This window comes from Scophthalmus maximus, chromosome 12 (assembly GCF_022379125.1).
Source record: "Scophthalmus maximus strain ysfricsl-2021 chromosome 12, ASM2237912v1, whole genome shotgun sequence".
Taxonomy (NCBI): Eukaryota; Metazoa; Chordata; class Actinopteri; order Pleuronectiformes; family Scophthalmidae; genus Scophthalmus; species Scophthalmus maximus.
The window spans coordinates 21,789,302-21,808,856 of NC_061526.1; the positions used below are offsets into that span (position 1 = coordinate 21,789,302).

At 41.4% G+C, this 19,555-nt stretch overlaps 1 protein-coding gene across 6 annotated transcripts in view; it reads left to right on the forward strand.

Moving 5' to 3' along the window:
- syt1a (synaptotagmin Ia) overlaps window positions 1-19,555 on the forward strand; it is a 130,529-nt gene that overhangs the window by 26,966 nt on the left and 84,008 nt on the right. For all 6 annotated transcript variants that reach the window (XM_035616488.2, XM_035616470.2, XM_035616507.2 and 3 more), the window contains one exon: window positions 18,354-18,407. The gene's annotated coding sequence lies outside the window, so the exon portion shown is untranslated. The remainder of the gene's footprint in view (window positions 1-18,353; window positions 18,408-19,555) is intronic.

The window sequence follows — 19,555 nt, forward strand, 5'->3', positions numbered from 1 at the left end:
TCTTAGGCGAGCTGGGCTGATGAAGAGGATTTTTTTTATTTTGTAAAATTACTTCTATTTCATCATGTTGAAAGCCTCCCAGAAGAAAAGAGATCCATGTCTATAACATTTGCCTCAGGTTGCATTTAAATGCAGCAGCTCAATTTTCAGCACCAAGCTAATTTGTGTAAAACGCGTGTGCCCAAATCTACTGAGGAAAAACCTTGGATGTGGAAAAACCTTCTCAACTCAACATTTTAGCAGAAAAGATGAAAACCGTAAGTCTGCTACTCTCCAAGTCTGTTTGATGAGTATTATACGATTCTTAATGAGCACCAAAGACAGATACGTGTTCCTCTTTGTAGCCCACTTTCAATTTCCTGAGGTGGGATACTCACCCTCAAAGTCCTAAGTGGTGGGATTCGACGTCGGAACACAACCCATTTTCAAATGTAATCAGCAAAATGGTTTATTTATTGTGCGACAACTGGACCCCCTGACACATAACATAATAACATGATCTAATATTCATCAGACAGCATGCTGTCGACAAACTCTTGCATAGCCGTGCTGTGAATAATTGAAAAAGGGCACAAGCGTCAATGCAAACACAAGAGTGTAGAGGCTGATACATCGTCTATAGTCGTGGGTCAGATGATGGCGTTGTCGCCTTAATGTCATGTTTTTATTGGTTGTATGAAAAGGAAAGTATGGAGTGGAGGAAGAGGTCATAGGAATAAATGAATCCATCTAAGGAGGGCGGTTCCCGGGACACGTCAGCAGCTACAACCCTTAAAAGTCTTCCCTGACGTCCGTGCGTTCGATTCCTGGGGGAGTGGGCGGAGGTTTGGCATAAGACGGGGGCAGAGATGCCAAAGATCTGCGGCACTTGCACAGGAGCTTCCTCCGACCCCCCCCCCCTCGCCGCCCTTCATTTGGCTCCAAAACGAGCAGGGAAAAGGTCAAAGCATCCTCTGCTGCCTGCCGCGTTATTTGCCCTTTCTGGTCGCCAAGATCCCCCGTTGACCTCCAGTCAGATTCCCTCCCACTCTGCCGAACTCGGTGGCTCTCCTGGAACCGAGCTTTTAACTGTCCATGTTTTTTTACTCTGGACAACCCAATCTTTTTTCCTCTGAGAAAATAGAGGAATTACATCTGAAATTAGCCATCTCTTCTCCATTCGTAACTAAAGCTAAGAAAAACAAGCCCTGTTTTCAGGTTTGTGACAATCTTTTTTTAATCATGCGTGTGCTTTTTCAAATGTTTTATTCAGTTTTGGAAGTTGGACATTTTTCTCTACCAAAATAGGAACACAATAGGAACGTTTCCATAGTGATTTTCCATTTCGAAATCAGCAGATTTAGAGATAATGTGGCTTTCACTGCACAAGGATGAAACATAATGAGTCTCATACAGTAATTAGATGAATCCTGTCAGATGGACCCATTTGACCACTCTTTTTTTTTGGAAAAGGAGAAAATTTAGAGAAAGATCGAAATGAAATATAAAGTATTATTATATATAATGTACTGATATTTTTTCAAGTGACCAAAGCAATATCCCAGTAGCTGTGGTAAGATTATATCCTCATGAGATGGCTGCGATTGATAATATCCTGTACATGTTATCCTGTCAGTAGATTGTCTGTGGCAATAACTAAATAATCAGTTTCAACGCTGAAGATTGGAATTAGTGTAGCAATCAATTTGTGAATAATTAACCTTTTTGACTTCCATCAATCCTGATCTAAACCAGGAGGACGATATGAAGCGTGGCTCAACATGTGTTGACTGACGACCAAGATGCTGCAGCCCCACCTGCTGTACAGGAGCACACGCACGTATAATGTCCGAGCTCCAGTATGTTGATGAGGAAAAAGGGGGCGGGGGGAAGGCAACACATCACGGCTCATTTTTTTTTTTAAGCTGCATTCTTCTGCTTTCTTTGCTCTGTAATTATGCATGCAACTGGCACACGGCGAGTTATTTATACTGCGTGAGTGTGAGCGTGTTGCCCAACTGCCACGAATATTCTGATTGGTGCAACTGCTTTTTTCTAGGTCAGACAGTGGATCACATGCATCCACACACACACACAACGCACACACGCAGTCAAATATTCTCTTTCTCTCTCACACACATTCAAGCCAAATGCTTCCACCGGGGGAAGGTGATGTGCATTAGTCGCCTGGTTGCTCCTCTTCCTCCCCCCGGTCTAAATATAAACATGACTCACAGTGATGGCACTTTTACTGACTCAAGATGGCGGCATACCTTCAGTGGTTCTTTACCGAGTCTGACAGGTTCCTCTTCGTCCCATTGGCGGGATAGTTTTCTGTTGTCCTTCTTTATTGTCGTTTACTTATTCGTACCACACAACCCGAGCTGTACAGTATGTTACCGCCCATCAACGACGGACTGATACTTGCCTTTGCTCGGGAATATTCTATAGGTAAGAAAAAACCGTGGCACTGCCAGCTGTTGCGTGAGGCTCAGTAGCTCCCAGGGGTGGTGATCAGGTGGGTGCTCATCTGGCGGCTGCAGAGGAAGTATGAGACGTGGCTCTGCCCCATCACCTCTCTCCTCCTCGCTGTCCCCTGGGTGTCCTGAACTCAGTGTGTCTGTGCCCTCAGACAGGAGTTGGTGTAAAAGTAGTAATTCATCACTTTGTTTCTCAGCATCATTTAACTTTTTACGCTGTAAATGAGAATGAACAGAATTCATATTGGAGGATTTTGGCCAGCACCATGGGGAGTGCAGTAAAGAATCATAAAAAACAAGCTTACAAGTGTTAAGCGTTAAGCTATGAGCCACTCAATTGATCTAACTATCTGTTTGCTCTGTGATTAAATTAATATTGCGTTGTATTAAACATGATACATCATCAAAAAAGTTAATAAAAAAGGGTCAGTGGGTTAATAATGTAAGTTCTAATTAAAACTATGGTCAAGTGTGAGAACTGACCTCTGTCAAACTGAGATTTTGATATTTTCAAACTAATTAGTTAGTTCATCCCTAGTAGCCTGTATTTTATATTTGTACAATTATTTATAGAAGCACCTTGTGTTTACACAAAGTATATTACCTTCGTCTAAGATCCTCCTACCGCTCGACCCTTAAAATATATTTTATTTTTCTACCATCACCATGATTTTCTTTTACTTATGGAAACTATTTGAATCAATACACTTCTTTATTAGTTAGACTGGAATCCGTGCAAGCTGCCATGTTGGAGCTCATTACAGTCTAAACTGTTCTCTGACTGTTGACTTTGTCACAGCATTGATCTTCTCAACTTCACCAACTCATTGGTCATTGTCACACAAAATCCCCCAAAAACGGATAGATTAGATTTTCATTTTGTCCGTCTGTATTTCTCCCTTTCTGGTCTGTCAGATCATTATCGATGTTGATGGTATTGTTGGCAAACTTCCCAGAATACTAAATGAAAGTCTTTTTTTTCTCAGAGATGCTCTTGGCCACGTTGCACTTGCCCCGTGACCTCTGTGGGTGAGGTCCGGTCGTGTCCAGTTCAGGCGAGCTGGACGTTAAGAGCCAGCTGCCTGAGGGAGCCAAACCTTCTAAGTGCTCTGTCACTTTACATTTCCAGCCCTCGTATTAACATTTGCTGGTTGCAGAGCACAAGAACACGAGAGAACATTAGTTTGCTACTTAAAGCAGACGGCCCTCAGGCTACAGTTGGGTTTCAAAGCCTCCAACTTAGCAGTGTATGGCATTTTTTAAGACCTGATTGATCACAAGAGTTTGACGCATTGGACAAAATATTGATAAGAAAATCGTGGCGTCTCTGTAGACATTATGGAGGCTTGAAAAAAAGGTAGAAGACCAAACTATTCTGTGGCTTATCCATCAATCTGACATTCACGGGCTGAATTACTGTAGAGCGGCATAAATGTGCTCGGAGATTCGTTTGTGGTGTCCCGCGAGCTTCCCAGAACAAACCGATGAATATGAATTTCTTTCGGGTACACACCGCTCCATCACAGTTTCAGCCCCCTCCTCACATCTCCTCCTTCCACCTTCTCACGAGTGTAGCAGTGCAATCTTCACATGCAAATATCCTGGGAGGTGGGTGGGCAGTGGATGCTGCCAACTTGGTAACATAAAATTACATTTGCATGTGATTTGAATGGGGGGATCGGTGGGAGCTGGAGCGGGAATAACAAGACGGAAGAGGCTTGATTGATCTCCACTCTCGACTCTTCAGGATACTTAATGTTTGTCCTCAGGAGGATGGAATTCAAACCTGCTCAGTTTGGAAGATGTAGATTGTGGTGCGTTTGAAGGTGTTTCTGATGTTTACTGTACCCTCACAGAATCTTTATGAAAGAGGGTTTACTACAGGACTGTTGTATTGTTGTGTATTTGTTTCGCTTAGGTTACATTAGAAGCAGCTGATTGATAATTAATTTCAAATTCAGGGCCAGATTCCGTATAACAAATTAATATTTGTCGGGCCCGACCGATATGGATTGTTTGGGGGCGATACCGATATTGGGGAGTAAAAACTTTTCTATCTATTAAAAATAATTGGCAATTATTCCGAAGATTTCATTATCAAAGCCTTTTGACGGAGAAATGCAATTGAAGCTTCAAATTTTAACCATAAAGTTTACCAAAATAACTATGAATAAAAAAAGCAACCAAATGTATAGAACTTAAATTAAGAAAATTTCTACAAATATCATTTCGGCATCATTCATTCTCTAAAGTAAATGTTTTTGTATCAGCAAATTTAAGTTTATGCCGGTATCGATATTTGAAAAGTTACAATTGATCAGGCTCCAATATAGACTTCACGAAAATCCCAACGTATATTTGAGTGCCCCTTTCTTCGTGAAGTACACGAGGCAAATCTAAGAAACCTTTGTCAAACACAGAATATGATACGTTGACAAAAGGTGTTTCCGAATTTCACAATATGAACCAAAGGGGATTTTAATGCTGTTGATTGTTTGTGTCAACATCAGGAGAATCTCCAGTGCTGTCGATATAAATGCCACTTAATTCATTAATATTTCCTTGATCGTGGATTGATGCAGTTTCTGTCTCGCACACACGCCACAGCGAGGAGCAGCAGTGTGTGTCCTGCACAGTCGAGCTGGCGTGACGCAACAGGCTGCCTTATGTAACACACTCACGCACACACATCTCTGCTGGAACTGAAGCAGAAAACCACTCGAGCCAATCACAGCACTCGCTCCGCCCACTCCCTCAGAGCTCATCACCTTTCGAAAATGAGATTGTTCGTATACCCAACCAAACGTTTGGCGTCTTCATTAGGCTCAAATTGGTAATCAATATGTGATTTTCCTAGAGAGCGCTCTGATATACAAGTGTTAATTGGTTTTTAGAATATGTTTAAATGTTTAAATGAAGTTGTGGGCTGATGAACGTGCCGGCAGTGGACGCCTTTTGTTTACCATGCGTTGATAATGAATGTAGAACGGCGTTGGGAAATTACAGTCCTCACTCGGGCTCTTCTTATGGGCATTAAGTTCCAATTAAAATGGGAAATTGAGCATCCTGAAATTAAAGGATTGACTGACATTGATTATATGCAAGATATATTGCGAAAGCTGAACCAATTCAAAATCCCAACTTCCAAATTAGCATCCAAACACGTGAGCCGCGATAATCAAAATTGAACAGTTTTGCATACTGATCCCATAAGAACGAGCTGCTAAAGTTTGTGTATCTGCTCTCGTAGTGTTTATCTCGGCTGAACCCACAACAAGCTGGTGATTCATTTGTCACATTTTTTTTTAAAGACTTCATTACGAACCGGTCTAAAGCGGAGTGGACCGTGTTGCGTTTCCTTTTTACTGTATGGAACAGAGCCACAGCTCAGCGGGGACACTGTTCACATAGTGACTTTTAAAAAGGACTTATTATATAAACACAGGCCAGAATTATAGAGCTGCTGCTGTTTGAAACAATTCCAATCAGTAACTGGAGCTTTAAGTGCATTGTGGTAAAAATAAATAAATAATAATAATTAAAATAGAGTGAATAGGTGTAGTCTAAATTACCGCTCTGAAAAGAATTGAAGGTAGAACATAAACGGACACAAAAGCAAAGAGGGTGACAATGAGAGAGGAGTGAGGGTATAATTAGTGAACTTATAATTAAGTAAATAATATTTGTTGCATCCATCTTTGAAAATGACTGAAAACTAAACAGAAAACTATTTTTTTTTTTCAAATATGAACTCTGGAAAATGTCCAGACTTATACCATAGTGCATATTTCAAAACTGCTTATGTAATTACTGGGCAGCACTAATGATGCAACCGCAAGCGGTTGAAGATGAGATGAGACTAATGATGCAGCACCAGTTCGTGAGTAACTGTGGTCAAACAGAAAAAAAAAAAGTTTTATTCATAGTTGAAACACTGAAACGCTTTAAGCCCCAGTGTGTAATTTTTGTACTTTTCTGGCGACATCTGGTGGTAAAGTTGCAAACCGCAACCGACAGGGGACACTTTATGGTGGCGCACCGCTGATTCCATTTCCGGAAAATTCAACGCAGATGCGACGTACTCTGGACCATTTTGTGCAACAACCATATTCAACACGACGTAGCAGCTTGACGACTCACACAGAGGTTGTTATATATGTATATGTTACTATATACGAAAAAAACAACCTGATTGTACATATATGAACACATAGTTATGGACAATATATTAAATTTCTATGAATAGGGTATTCTAAATATTACACACTGTAGCTTTAACAAAATGTATTTTGTTAACTGGAGAAAATAATATATAGTCCTGGGCTCTGTCCTTTATTATCAATGTATTGAATGCACAGGGATGACATGACATTTCACTCATTAAAACACAAATATGTTTAATAATATCCGAGTAGCCCTATGAATTAATGTGTTGTAATAAACAGGTTTTTCAGAGTCACTTTGCTGCTCTGCTGCCACACCAAGGTCAAACTCTCATTGACGTCTGAAACCTTTAGTAGGTTCATGATGAAAAAGAACGTCCAGGTTTTCTTTTCACGTTTGACTCCACACTTTTTTCTTGTGCGTTTGAGCGATTCAAGTTTTAAAGAGAGAATGAAAGCGCTGATTTAACTTTGTCCTCGGGGCCTCACCGTCCGGGGCTGCCGGTGGAGTCGAGACAATGAGTGCTAACGATTCTTTTCTCCGTTGAAAAGGGAGCTGATTAGACCGTCGACGGAGCCCCACACTTAACTGTGCCGAATACTCATTTCCTCATTTCACCAGGTGTGATTAGCTGCAAATCATCGTTTTCGTGATGAAGTTCTGAAACGCTGGTATTCAAGGAGGCGTGGTGGTGTAACGGTAACTTCTATAGGTCAAATTAACAAGTAATGTGCTTTTAAAGAAGAACAATGGACACAGCATGACACTCATTATTCACAAACTGTCTGATAAAGGTTGCTGGGTAGAGAATGTTTGCTTTGTTTTCTACGCTTTGTCTTTCGAGACATTACGTTTTCTTAATGTACACCCGTCCGTCGTTCCCAATTCTCGTGAATGTGATATCTCAGGAAATCCTCGAGGGGAGTTCTTCACTTGCACTAAGGATGAACCAATTGGAATTTGGTAGTCAAGGGTCAAAAGGTCAAGATCATAGTGACCCTGACAAAACACATTTTTGGCTCCAGCTTATAACAAATTTCTCACTTGTTCAACAGGATGAAAAAATGAGGTCATGACACTTTACATTTAATATGTCAAAGGTCAACATCATTGACGTCACCCCATTTTGACATCTAAAACTGAAACAGTAAATTGATTAGTACTCGACTACTATTTTGATAATCGATTAACCGGTTAAGTAGTTTTCATGAAAAAAGTCAAAATTCTCTGCTTTCAGCTTCTTAAATGTGAATGTTTTCTGGTTTCTTTGCTCTTCTGGGACAGTGAACTAAATCATTTTGGTATTTGGACAAACAAAATCTCATCTCAGGGGTTTTGGGAAGAACAGATTAATCGATAATGAAAATAATCATTAGTTGCAGCCTTAGGAGCTAAAAATTTCCCCACTATTCATGGGAGCCAATATACAATAGAATAAGTATATTTCACATATGAGTCTGGACAGACTGTAAACTCCAAGTTACCTGTTTGGCGTTTTTCTTTTATCTGCTCAAATGATGATGGAGGAGTTCCACTAATGCAGCCACCACTCGTCCCTGTGCACGGAGCCTCTCTCTGGCTCATCCGCGGCCGCCTCTGCTCTGTTAATTATGGATAATGGACATGAGCCGGGGAGGTAGAGTCCCTCCTGCCGGAGCAACAACAACCGATTAGGCCGAGCGAGCTGCGTCACCGAGAGACGAGGAGGATGGTTCGCTCATCAATCAAAGACCGACTGCACTTCACGTCCTGCGTCATTACTCCGGCGGATCAGATGTCACCTCCGACTCTTTCCAGTCAGCCCCCAAAACTTACCTGTGTCCATTACCGTAAGTGGTAAATGTGTCATTTCGATCATTCACAGTCAGGTCCGGGCACCTGCAGCCTCACAGATTTGGCCTTTTGACACATCGAAACATATTCATAGAGACTAAGCTCACTTTGATTGAACGCCATTAACCTGTAACTGCTGCCGCCGCCCACCGTCTCATTAGTTCAAATCTCTTTTCTTTTCAAAGAGAAGTTTCAAAAAGAAGTACATGTTTGACAAATAATGGTCGGATCTGTCGGGGACCTTGGTCATTTTATTCTTCTTTCCTTTCTTTTCCTCAGTTTGATGTGCCGGACACTGCACTCTGACTTTTTAATGAAACATTAAAAGGTCATGAAAAGGTTCTCCGAGCTTGACTCACGGAATACTGACTAAGCCATTGTTATGAGCCAACTCCATCCTGAGATCAAACCCCCTGCTATGAGAAGGAGAACGAGCTCCTCCACAATTCTCACATTGCTTTTATCACGGTCGTCCTTTCCAGGACTTCTTTGAAATCAGGATGTTTTGATGTAGTCATTTGACCAGGAAATATACATTACGTTGGTGTTTTATTGACATTTTTAAAAATATTTTTTTTAAACAAAATTCAATTAGATCCTGCATAAAACTTGATTAGAAATAAAAATAATAATTGTTTACCTACCTACATTTGTTGTGGTGCTTAATAAAAATGGCTATTTTCTTTTCTCGCTATTTAAAATATATATATATCTCTAAGTTTCCAAGCACAGCTCTAAGAAGTCCTTGGTTAAAATCTGTTGAAACCAAACATAATTAGCTTTTACAATATGCTGCACATGACATTCCCCTAATGCTCATCTGCAATGGTTATTTTTTTCTTCCCCCTCTTAATATTCTGGAAAACGGCCTGTGCTCCCTCTCAGGAACAAACCTCCACTGAGGTTTCCTGTACTGTCTCTACCGGGGGACTAATTCAATTGGTCCGTCCTCCGCTGCCAGCTGCACACCCCAGTCAAACCAGGCTCTCATCAAACAAACCTGATTAAAACAGGCTAATCTATGCGGCTGCGGGATGATGTAGTTTGTGTGTGTATATGTGTGTTTGTGTCCTGATATCCCGATGTACAAGAGGACCTTTATTTAACATTTAAGGTACCGACAGTGGGCCATAATAAAAAAGGAAGGGGGTCGGGGCAGAGAACAGCAACCTCGACGACATCATCCTTGTAGGTTGTGGCGTGGAACACATGTTGCTTTTCACTTTGAAAGGCAAAAAAACTGCTGCTTTTGATCTTCTTAAAGCTACAGTGTGTACTATTTAGAAGAACTGGTTCACAGAAATTTAATTTACTGTCCATAACTAGGAGTTCATTTGTCAGAAATGCAATCGGGTCCTAAGATAATTTTTTGTGGCTCATAGCTCGATATTTAAACTGTTTTCTAGGATTTTTTTTCAACTTCAACTACGTTTAAAGCCAAATAAATAATTTAGGTTATGAGACCACTTCCTTTTTTCTTTTATATCCCTCCCATAAGAACGAGACAATCACCTGTAGGATTGTTCAGGTATCCGTTCTACTGAGAGCTGTCCTAGTTAACAGTCTACTTGGGCTATAATCAGTAATGAGAAAAGAAATAATTACAGCGACCAATAACCAAGTAGTATTTAAATCGATTATCTTGTAAAGATTCAAACCAATCCTTCCTCTGCCCTGTGCAGCTGACCTTCCAAGTGTGTTGTTCTCATGTTCCTGGTAAATTGCCTCTTTTAAAAGTCTGTTCTCCTCGTCAGAATAATACTCTGATCAATTGGCTTTAAGGTAATGATTGAAAACGTCCACTTGGCAGTTTCTTCAAATCCAAATTGCTTTCTCGCCTCCGTGTGCGTGCGTGCGTGCGTGCGTGCGTCAGGACATGCATGTACTGGATGTTGTCCTGGCCACAATGAGGTTCACTGTCTGGTGCGGAAAAAACAAATCCCATCGGAGCTCATTAGACGAGCCACCTCAAAGATTCCCAAACAAAGAAATCGGAGAGTAGGATGAGTGCAAAAATGGGAATTTCTCTACTCTCTTAACAGCAAAAATACATATAGAGCACTCATCCTGAAACTCATGGAGAGAGGATTTGGATTTGATCAGATATAATGTAGGCACAGTGACAAGGGCGAACATAGCGTCTCTCAGATTATTGGCTATTTTCTCTCCTCCAGGCTCAAAATGAAAAGCATCATTGTAAGGGAGTGTATTTAAATAAGGTTGTGTGTGTGTGTGTGTGTTTCGAGTGCCGGTGGCTGATTTGTGCTTATCATAAGGTCACAGTTGCCCATTTCAAACGCTGAAAGACTGTGGATTTTCTCCAATAACCCTTCAGTGCTCCGGCTTTCTGTTTTCAATACTCACTTATTTTTTTTCATCCATTCCTTTTTTTGATTTATAGTTTCTCATCTAAAGGCAATAAATCAGCAGAACTCTCTCAGTAATGAAAAGGGGAAGATACAGTGAAACACTAGAAGTTTATGGGAAAAATAAAGCAAAATGAGAGCAAGTTAATGTCAAAGTATTTTGAAATCCTGACCTTTTTTTTGCCTGTGTGAATATAATTGAATACTTTTTTCTTTACGCTTTGGATCCTGGCAATGTCACGTCAAGATATTTTTAACACAACTCGATTGCAGACATTTTTTAGAGGAAACGGAAACTTCAGGCTTTGGTGTCAAGTCAGTAAAGGCTTTTTCTCCCCTTTCTTTCCTCGACCCTGGATATTTCTTTGATATTCTGCAAAATAATGGGAGAAATTCATCAAAAGCACAGATGACATTCCTCTTCCCCCACAACCGAGGGTAGAGCAGAATATAATGCAGCTGCTGTGTCAAAATAGAGAGTCATGACTTTTTTATATTTCAGAACTGAAAGTAGATTTAACTTTATTCACCCCCAGGTTGAACCACCAGCTAAATGAAATGAATTCACGTTAATGACATTCATGCATTTTTGGATGTATCTTTGAACACAGCATCAAAGCTTCAAGCTTGACAATATCGCTGATTCCCACTTAATGTAACTTTTCTGTCATTGTAGGATTAAATATTTCTCTTTCATGGCTCCAGTTGCCCTTTGACCTCACAGTATTTGTGTACAGGTGTCCGCTCCCAAACGGTCCCTAAAAAGATCTAATTACATCCCAGCAGAAGTCCAACTTTTAAGTTCCTACGTCATGTCTCTTTCTCCCCCGACTCCCATCAGCGGAGAGCGCACACTTATGAGTGTTGCCTAGCAACCGCTAAAACAGGGCCGGTAAAGTCAGCGTTGGCAAAAACGACTTCTGCTCACAGCGAGATCTTTCTTTCTTTCTTTTTCTTTTTCTTTTTCTTGTCAGCTCGCTATTCATGTGCCATCTGCACGCAGCAACAATGCCCAATTTCACATTAACGTCAGAAAGGTTGTTCTGTTCTGCCAAGACATAATTACATTGCATTCCTGAATAGCCACCATCTTGAAGCCCTCGTGCCTTTGATGTAATAATGTGGATGATGTGAAGAAATCAGACTAGCTGGTGATTTTTCAGATACCCTTATGTATTTCACCCTCTGTCTGCTTCCTTGCCAAAATCTTAATGTGACGATGTCAAAAAATATCCTTTGTCGACAGGAGATAGTTGTTGGAATCACAGCTGCTGATTGTGGCCTGAGGCCTGTCTATGTTTTATAAATGAATAATATGATGTGACCCTAGAGTCCCGTCATGGAATTGTTATCACCGAAATTATAGCACGTAATGTCCCAAACATTCAAATATGAAGAATACCCTCCCATCATAGAATAATGATTTCCGCAGAGACGTGTTGAGGCAAAAGAAGCCAAACGCGACTCGAATTAGCGCCAGTGGCAACCGCTCTGCGTTTGTGTTGCACCTGTGGAAGCGACATAATGCAATTTGATTGCGTGATTATCCCGAGTGCAGACTCTCGAGTGCCGTCGTTCAGTTTGATTATGTCACATGAGAGGATTTGGGTCCCGATCAACCCCTCGGCAGAGAGGAGGGTACAGCTCAAAGTATATCTGATCCACTCTCCAGATTGGATCGTAACCTGTAAACCCTGCAGAATAAAAAAAAAAGAGCTCAAACATCTCGCTGTCTCACAAAGTGCATCACCTAAACGAAGACGGATTGTCCATTGTGCGTTATATATCTGAGTTTAATCTTAAAGAGCGTTGCCTTAAAGAGCTTACCCAGGCTGCCTGGGATCTTGGGACACTCCATTTCAAATTAAAACAGCGTTTGATGGATGTTTGGCTCAAAGTGGGTCATCCTGACCGGGGAGGTGACTACTGAGCCTGGCAGTGTGCCGCACATGGTCATGGTTGTCTCCTCCAATAAGCCGTGTGAGGCTTCAACTTATGCAAAGTCTGCTTACCTTTCAACTGCCACATTAGGAGAGGAGGGAGTTGTGTGTCTCAGGTGCCCACACTGACAATAATGGATGCGAGAATAATACTTGTGACGTTTTTTCCCCTGATGGAAGTTTAAGTAACTGTGTAAACGCAGAGGGTAAAAGGCTTTATCGTTCAAGGGCGAAGCACCGGAGAGACAGGGCCTGCCAGTGCTGTGTCACCATCATGCAGCGAGACCATCTGAATGTTATTATGCCGTCTGATTTGAGTGCCAGCTTCAAGGACGTTCTACTCTGCCCAGACGGGTTATTGAAGCTCTGTAGCTCTCAAACCCCAGACCCAAACAGCATTTCATTTATGGAAAGAAAAAACATTTCACTTTATTTATTCAATCCTTTATAGATGTACTTCATTTAGTTTAATGCTGAGTGAGAGTTGTATTGATGTTAATGACGCGGCTCCGAGGGAAATCGCTCTTTGCCGTCTCCATCAGAGGGAAATCCTCCATGGGGATCTTCATGCACATACCACTAAATAAGTCTGGCTCCTTCTGACCAGTTAAAACATCTCTACAAGAAATCAGATGCTCTTTAGAATTAGAAGATTAGAAATTTATCGGTATGCCAATAAAACAGGTCAATAAGAGCCTGCCCCAGACATATCGAATAAAGTCTGTGGTTAAACTGTAGCTTGATACTTTAAGCTTCAATGACATTTCTTTGTCATTAGGGTTTGATAATGACATCAAAGGAATCATTTCAACGCACACACACACACACACACACACACACAGACCAATATATCAGATTTTTTACTCCCCAATATTGTCATCGGACCCCAAAAAAATCCCCATCGGTCGAATAATAAGACCGGTCAAAACCTAGTATGGCTGGAAAGTGTCAATGTGCGAAATTGAGCACGTAGTCGAAAACTGTTGTGGAACCACGATAGGCCAAATAATTAAATTATGTATTTGTATTTGTAAAGTAAGTACTTTGTCTGTTCTCACAGCAGCTCAATCGGACGCTGTTCTCCCCGACTTTGTACTGCCTTCAAAATCGGAATCAAATGATTTGTACATTTGTGCTCACACATGCAGCTCCTCCGGGGGGATGTCTGGAAAGCAGGAGTAGATGTATGTAAACATATGTTTACTATAGAAACCCTCATCTCCATCACAGTGACACAGAGTCTGTTACATCAGCTTCTGTTGTCTTTTCAGACAGTCCATCGGCCGTGGGTTACGCCTGTTTCATATATTCCTGTCACATAGTCATCTTTTCATTTGTGTTCAATTCAATTGTCGATTGTCACTTTGGCCCATTCAGCTAAGTAAATGGGCAAAAAATGCTATTCATTGTTAAATGTCATGCAGTTTAGTCTGATGACGGAGACATCTCAGGCAGCACAATTAGTAGGCGCGGCGTCACCGGGCTGTTTCTCCTCTCCAGCGTCTGTAAGCAGGGTGATTATCAAATGTTTTGATGTCAAGAGAGAGAAACGCTGAGTGACGGGCCCGGCCAGACTTGGAGTACCGGATCATACAGTAACTGACAAGCAGAGACCCAAAGAAAAACAAAGCAGACAAAACTGTTAATTATTTCTTCCAGCGCCAAACAGACGGAGCCGGCGCATGAATTGATGTACGGAAATGAGGCCGGCTGAGCCATTCTTATACGTTCTCACTGTTAATGCTCTCAAGAGATGGAGCTTGAACACCCGTCACAGTGACAGAGGGTTATTTATCATGGAAATCCATCAAAAGTGGATTCACAAAAGCATCATCGGTCGCGGCCAAGTGCAGTGACCTTCCTGCGACAGGCATGAAAAGATGCTAAGATGCTCTAGATTCTTTCTGTTTGCAGCAGAGACGAAAAAAAGTTTCAGCTTAAATTCCTAAATGCTTCATTGGGAGCTTTTCTCATAAGCCCCGTGTTTCTGCTAATAAGCACCATTAGACGTCCTGCTCCGCTGCTTTTACAGTAACTTTCATGTTGCCTGCGAGGGTCTCAAACGCCTCATCGCTCTGCCGAAGCTGATATTAAAATACCTGTTTTAGTGTGATGCCAGTTCTGAGGTTCCGGCCTGGGCATGAGCGAACAGGCATCAAACCCCCCCACCTGCCTGCTTTGGCCAGATGGTGGATTGAATATTTGGGGGGGACAAAACAAACCAGCCTGACCTTCATGGTGTCCAGCTTATTTATAATTGTAAAGTTTGAGGTTGCCCGTCTGTTGTTGTTCCAGGCGAGTGCAACATTTCCAAAAGCTTTTCCCACATAGTTTTTATTGTGTCATCACAAAATAGCTGTGCTCCACAAAACTTCCACATTAAATTCAATAAGGAAGTCGTACAGTCCAAGGATGAATTGTTAAGAAAAATGACTCGGCTGGGCCTTGTAAACAAAAGTGTCACTACTAAAAAATGATGTGTCCCCTTTTTATTTGATATACAGCACTTTGTGTCATCTTCAAAAAGGTTTTAGCTCACAATGAAGGATGTGGAATGAAATATGCAGCACCGACTCATTACTTGTGCTTCAAGAGAAGTTGTACTTGCTTATTTATAATGAAAAAGATAAGGGAACAATGCCACAAAGTGTTACACTCTACAGAGCTTTTTATTACTGACAGTACTTAAGGGTCTAAACAGGGTCAACACATTATAATCTTTTGCAATAATGTCGTCTTGCTGCTGTTGTTGATGGAGATTCGACCCTCGTAAGGCTGCTGTCCGTCACCTTTTTTTTTTTGCGAGTCCAGCAAACGCGGCAGCAGTGCGCCGTGTAAACAGCCAGAAAACAGGGGGATGCCAGACAGTGTCGTACGGCAGCCTCATTACATCGCACTAAAACACAAGTGGCCCCTGTGCAAAGGTTTGGCAGAATCCAGACGTAGTCATCGTTTTGGCCGTTCGCTAACAGCCTGGGCGGTGTCCATGTGCCAAATTCTCTCAGTCAAATTCAAGCAGGGCCCCAGATTTGGTTGTTGTCAAGGCTGAATGTCTGAAACAACCAGCTTGAAGAAAACAATGGACACAACTCGATCCAGCCTCCGAACTCTGAGGAGAGGAGGACATGAGATTTAGAGAACGATGGCGCCTCCTGCTCCTCGGGGGTAATATCTCCTTACCGGATATTGACTTTGTGCCTCTGCTACTGAACCGAGCGGCTCCCATTGTTACTGAAACAGTGGTCCCCTCGGCTTCTTATTAAATAGATCTTGAGATCTAAATGCCAATATGAGCCCCGAGATTAATATTGTGTGTTTGTGTTTTTCATGGGGGTAATGCAGCATTCTATACGCAGGAGAATATTTTTTGTGTTGTTGCAGGCCACATGATAAACGGACAGCGGGGATGGTCAGTTGTTTATCTCATATTATTGAGATATTTGTTTCTGAGAAGCACTGGATGTGCAGTAGTCATGCAGTGTGTGCTGTTGTTTTCTGGACACGAAATGCAAAAGACGAGAAAATAACGTCTTAAACCCTCCATTCAATCTAGCGTAGTCACTCTCCTGATGTTCAGACAGTTGGCTTTAGTCCACAGAGAATTAAAAGCTCCTTGATTAAAAACTTTTGAGCTCACCTCCAGCAGTTTCCCAGGGTGAATGTTTTCTGTGGATATTGGTGCGAAGGCAAGTCGGCGTATAAAAGACGGGTCTTTGAAAGACGGGCTGCGAAGGTTGTGATGCTGCAACAGCTACAGGGTTAGGATAAGGCAAGGTGAACGTCCCTACCATGTCAAATTTATTTCAGCTTCAACTGTTTCAGCTTAATTTGAAGAACAAAGCTCACTGGCTTTTTAATATCACATCTTCTTGACATTTAGACCAAGAGACCGTCAAAAGATCCCCACGGTATAGTGATTAACATGGCTCAGGTTGATTTCTGGACATATTATGTGAGCACAATGATCTGAAGTTTTCAGGCCTCTTACAGTGAAGTTAATCTGTGGGGCTTTGAACCCCATCGCTCAGGCTAAAGGGTCTGCTCTTGACCCCTCCACTTTAAAAAATAGACACGTCTTTAGGTCCTCTTCACTCGGCTCATTGGGTGTCAATGACTCCCGGCGAGGGCCGACCGGTGTCCCCGGGCGTTTGAAGTCTATTTTAGGACCGGTGAGGTGTTTGTTTCTCAAACCCACATGACTGTTACACATTCATGAAACACCCTTTTCAGCAAAAGCACAGAGTCGGCTTTCAAAGCCCTCCTGCTGTCCACTGGTAAATATCAGCCTCTAATTAGCGGCTGTTTATATCTTCTGAGGCGTCGTGTTATGGATCTGCTACTGATTTTCTGCCTTTAGCAAATCAATGGACCAAACTCTCTCTACCATTTTTCCTTCCACCTGTATGTTTCTATCTAGAGAAGAAGTGATGAATTGGTAGAAATTGGAAAATGTTGCTTCCATCCACATTTTGGGAGGAAAATTGTGTTTCATTTAGGAAAATAAAACTGTGAATTTCATGAAAAGGACCAATTTAGACACAGTATGAAACCAGTATACAGTTCTTCTTTGGTCATGTCAGAGTTGGACTAGACCCTTTCTCTCCTCCTAAAACTCTTCTGATTCATTTAGCTTATTTGTCCTTTGAAACTATTAACGTGGCTGAGCATATGTTGTTACTGCTTGATGATGTGCCATCTGCTTCCGGCAAATGAGAACACTATTTTCTGTCTCCAATTAATATAAAACTTATTAACATTTTTAAAATTGGGGATTTCAGGTTCTAGTGAAGCCGATCTTTCACAATAACGACCTAACTAGTTGAAACTCAAATGGATGTTTTGTTACGCCTAATGATTTCTGCCCAATTTCACACCAGCTGTACGCTTAAGGTACCAAAAGCCAAATGGAAAATGGAGATCACAAACTAAGTATGGTATCTATTTATGGTTTAGAACTGAGTTTAGAAAGTTGAGTACTGCACAATGAAAGAACAAGCAGGTTAATTAATAAAGTAATTTACCTTTGCTTCAAAAAGATATTTTCAACACTCTGAAACGTAATATCCCTCCATTATAACTATGTGGTGTGAAAGAAGACTTTGAGTACATGAGCGTTGCTGTATTATAAATACCGACACAACTCATAGGGTTAAAGGATTTGTCCATAAAAAAAGGATGGATTGAAAAGTGTAATTACAGTCAATGGCCAATTATCAGCTAACACGCCACCTGAGAGTATTAACCTACTTCTTATCACCTCATAGTGGACATTGGGAAATTCAACTGGTACTGAATTGTGGTGATTAATGGCTGCTACACTTGTTAACTACTGTAAAACCTCTGCCTTCAGGCACAAGTCATTTCTATTTCAAATTTGAGCTAATATTTCGAGACTAATGCTGGACAAAAAAAAAAGAATACAGTGGCCCAGTAATTTAATTTTCAAGGAAGCTTGATTCATATGTCTTCATTTATTTAATTAAATTGAACTGAAGCACTGTTTGGTTCAACCACTTGATGCTTATGTCTTCAAGGCAGATGTTTTTAACGTTTACACTGTGGACACTGACACCATGACGTTTCTTTTTCAGTGAGCTGCCATTTTGAAGGGACGACTGGAAGAAACGCGTCCAAGTGAAGATACTGTAAGTGTCAAGCCATGAACTTTTGTTTTCCATCTTTAATATGATCAGTATGTGTAATGGACAGGAGAATGCAGGCTATTTGCAGCAGACTATACAATCCCAAATTCCATTTTCCTTTCAAATGTGTAATACATGAAAAGTGGCCTCATTATATTTACTGAGAGGGACATATTTACCTCCTGTTATTCTCTGACACATATACACAAAATCAATCAAATCAGTAAATCCAGCAGGGAGTCGGGATGCCTGATGGCCCCCGGTCTCATTTGAGATGCAGACATTGTCCTGTTGCTTCCTTTAATTAGATCTGGAGGCGTGCAATCTAATATTCACCACTGAGGCTCCGACATGGCCCCTGAGCCTGTTACCCAGAAGGCTGTGTGCTAATTCAATGGAGTGAAGTCAGCTGTGATCCGAAATGGCCACAGTGGCCATTCAGGCAACAGGAGGATGGTGCATTGGCCTCTTCTTCACAGGCAGGAACAAAGTTTGAAAGTTAATACACAAAATGTTTCAGAGAGACAGTTTTCACACTGGTTCTCTTTAGGTTGAATGATACATATGTATTTTATTTTTTTTATGTAAAGGTTTTCCCTGGTTCCTGGTTGGAGACGTAGATTTTACAGAGATGAGTAATTAGCGACACTGTCTGATTTGATATAGCGGCGTCTCTACTCCACTCTTTATTATAAAGCTGTCACAGATGACTGATGCTCTTCCCCACCGTCACTTGCCATTGTTCACTGCTCTTTATGCTTCATACAAGATCTCACATCCAGAGATGTCTAAGGCCCTTTTCCAGTAGCTGGCATATTAATCCTCCTCCATGACATATAATTGGGTTACAATCCCATTGTACCATGCTTCCATAATTTGCCAGGAAAAAAGGTCAAAACCTAGAGATTATAATCCTTGTTCATATTTCCTCAAAGTCACGAAAGATGTCCAACATTTGCGGACATTTGTGTTCTCACATACAAGCCCCTCTGGAAAAAAGTGCATGAAAAGTGTCCAGACTGTAGTGCACATCTTAAGGCGTATTCGTAATCAAAATAGGCCGTTAACAGCTCATGCGACTGTGTGCTCTTCACGTCATGTGCAGGGCAGTTCGTCAGTGGCTCTGCCTGGTGCTGGAGGCCCGCCACGCA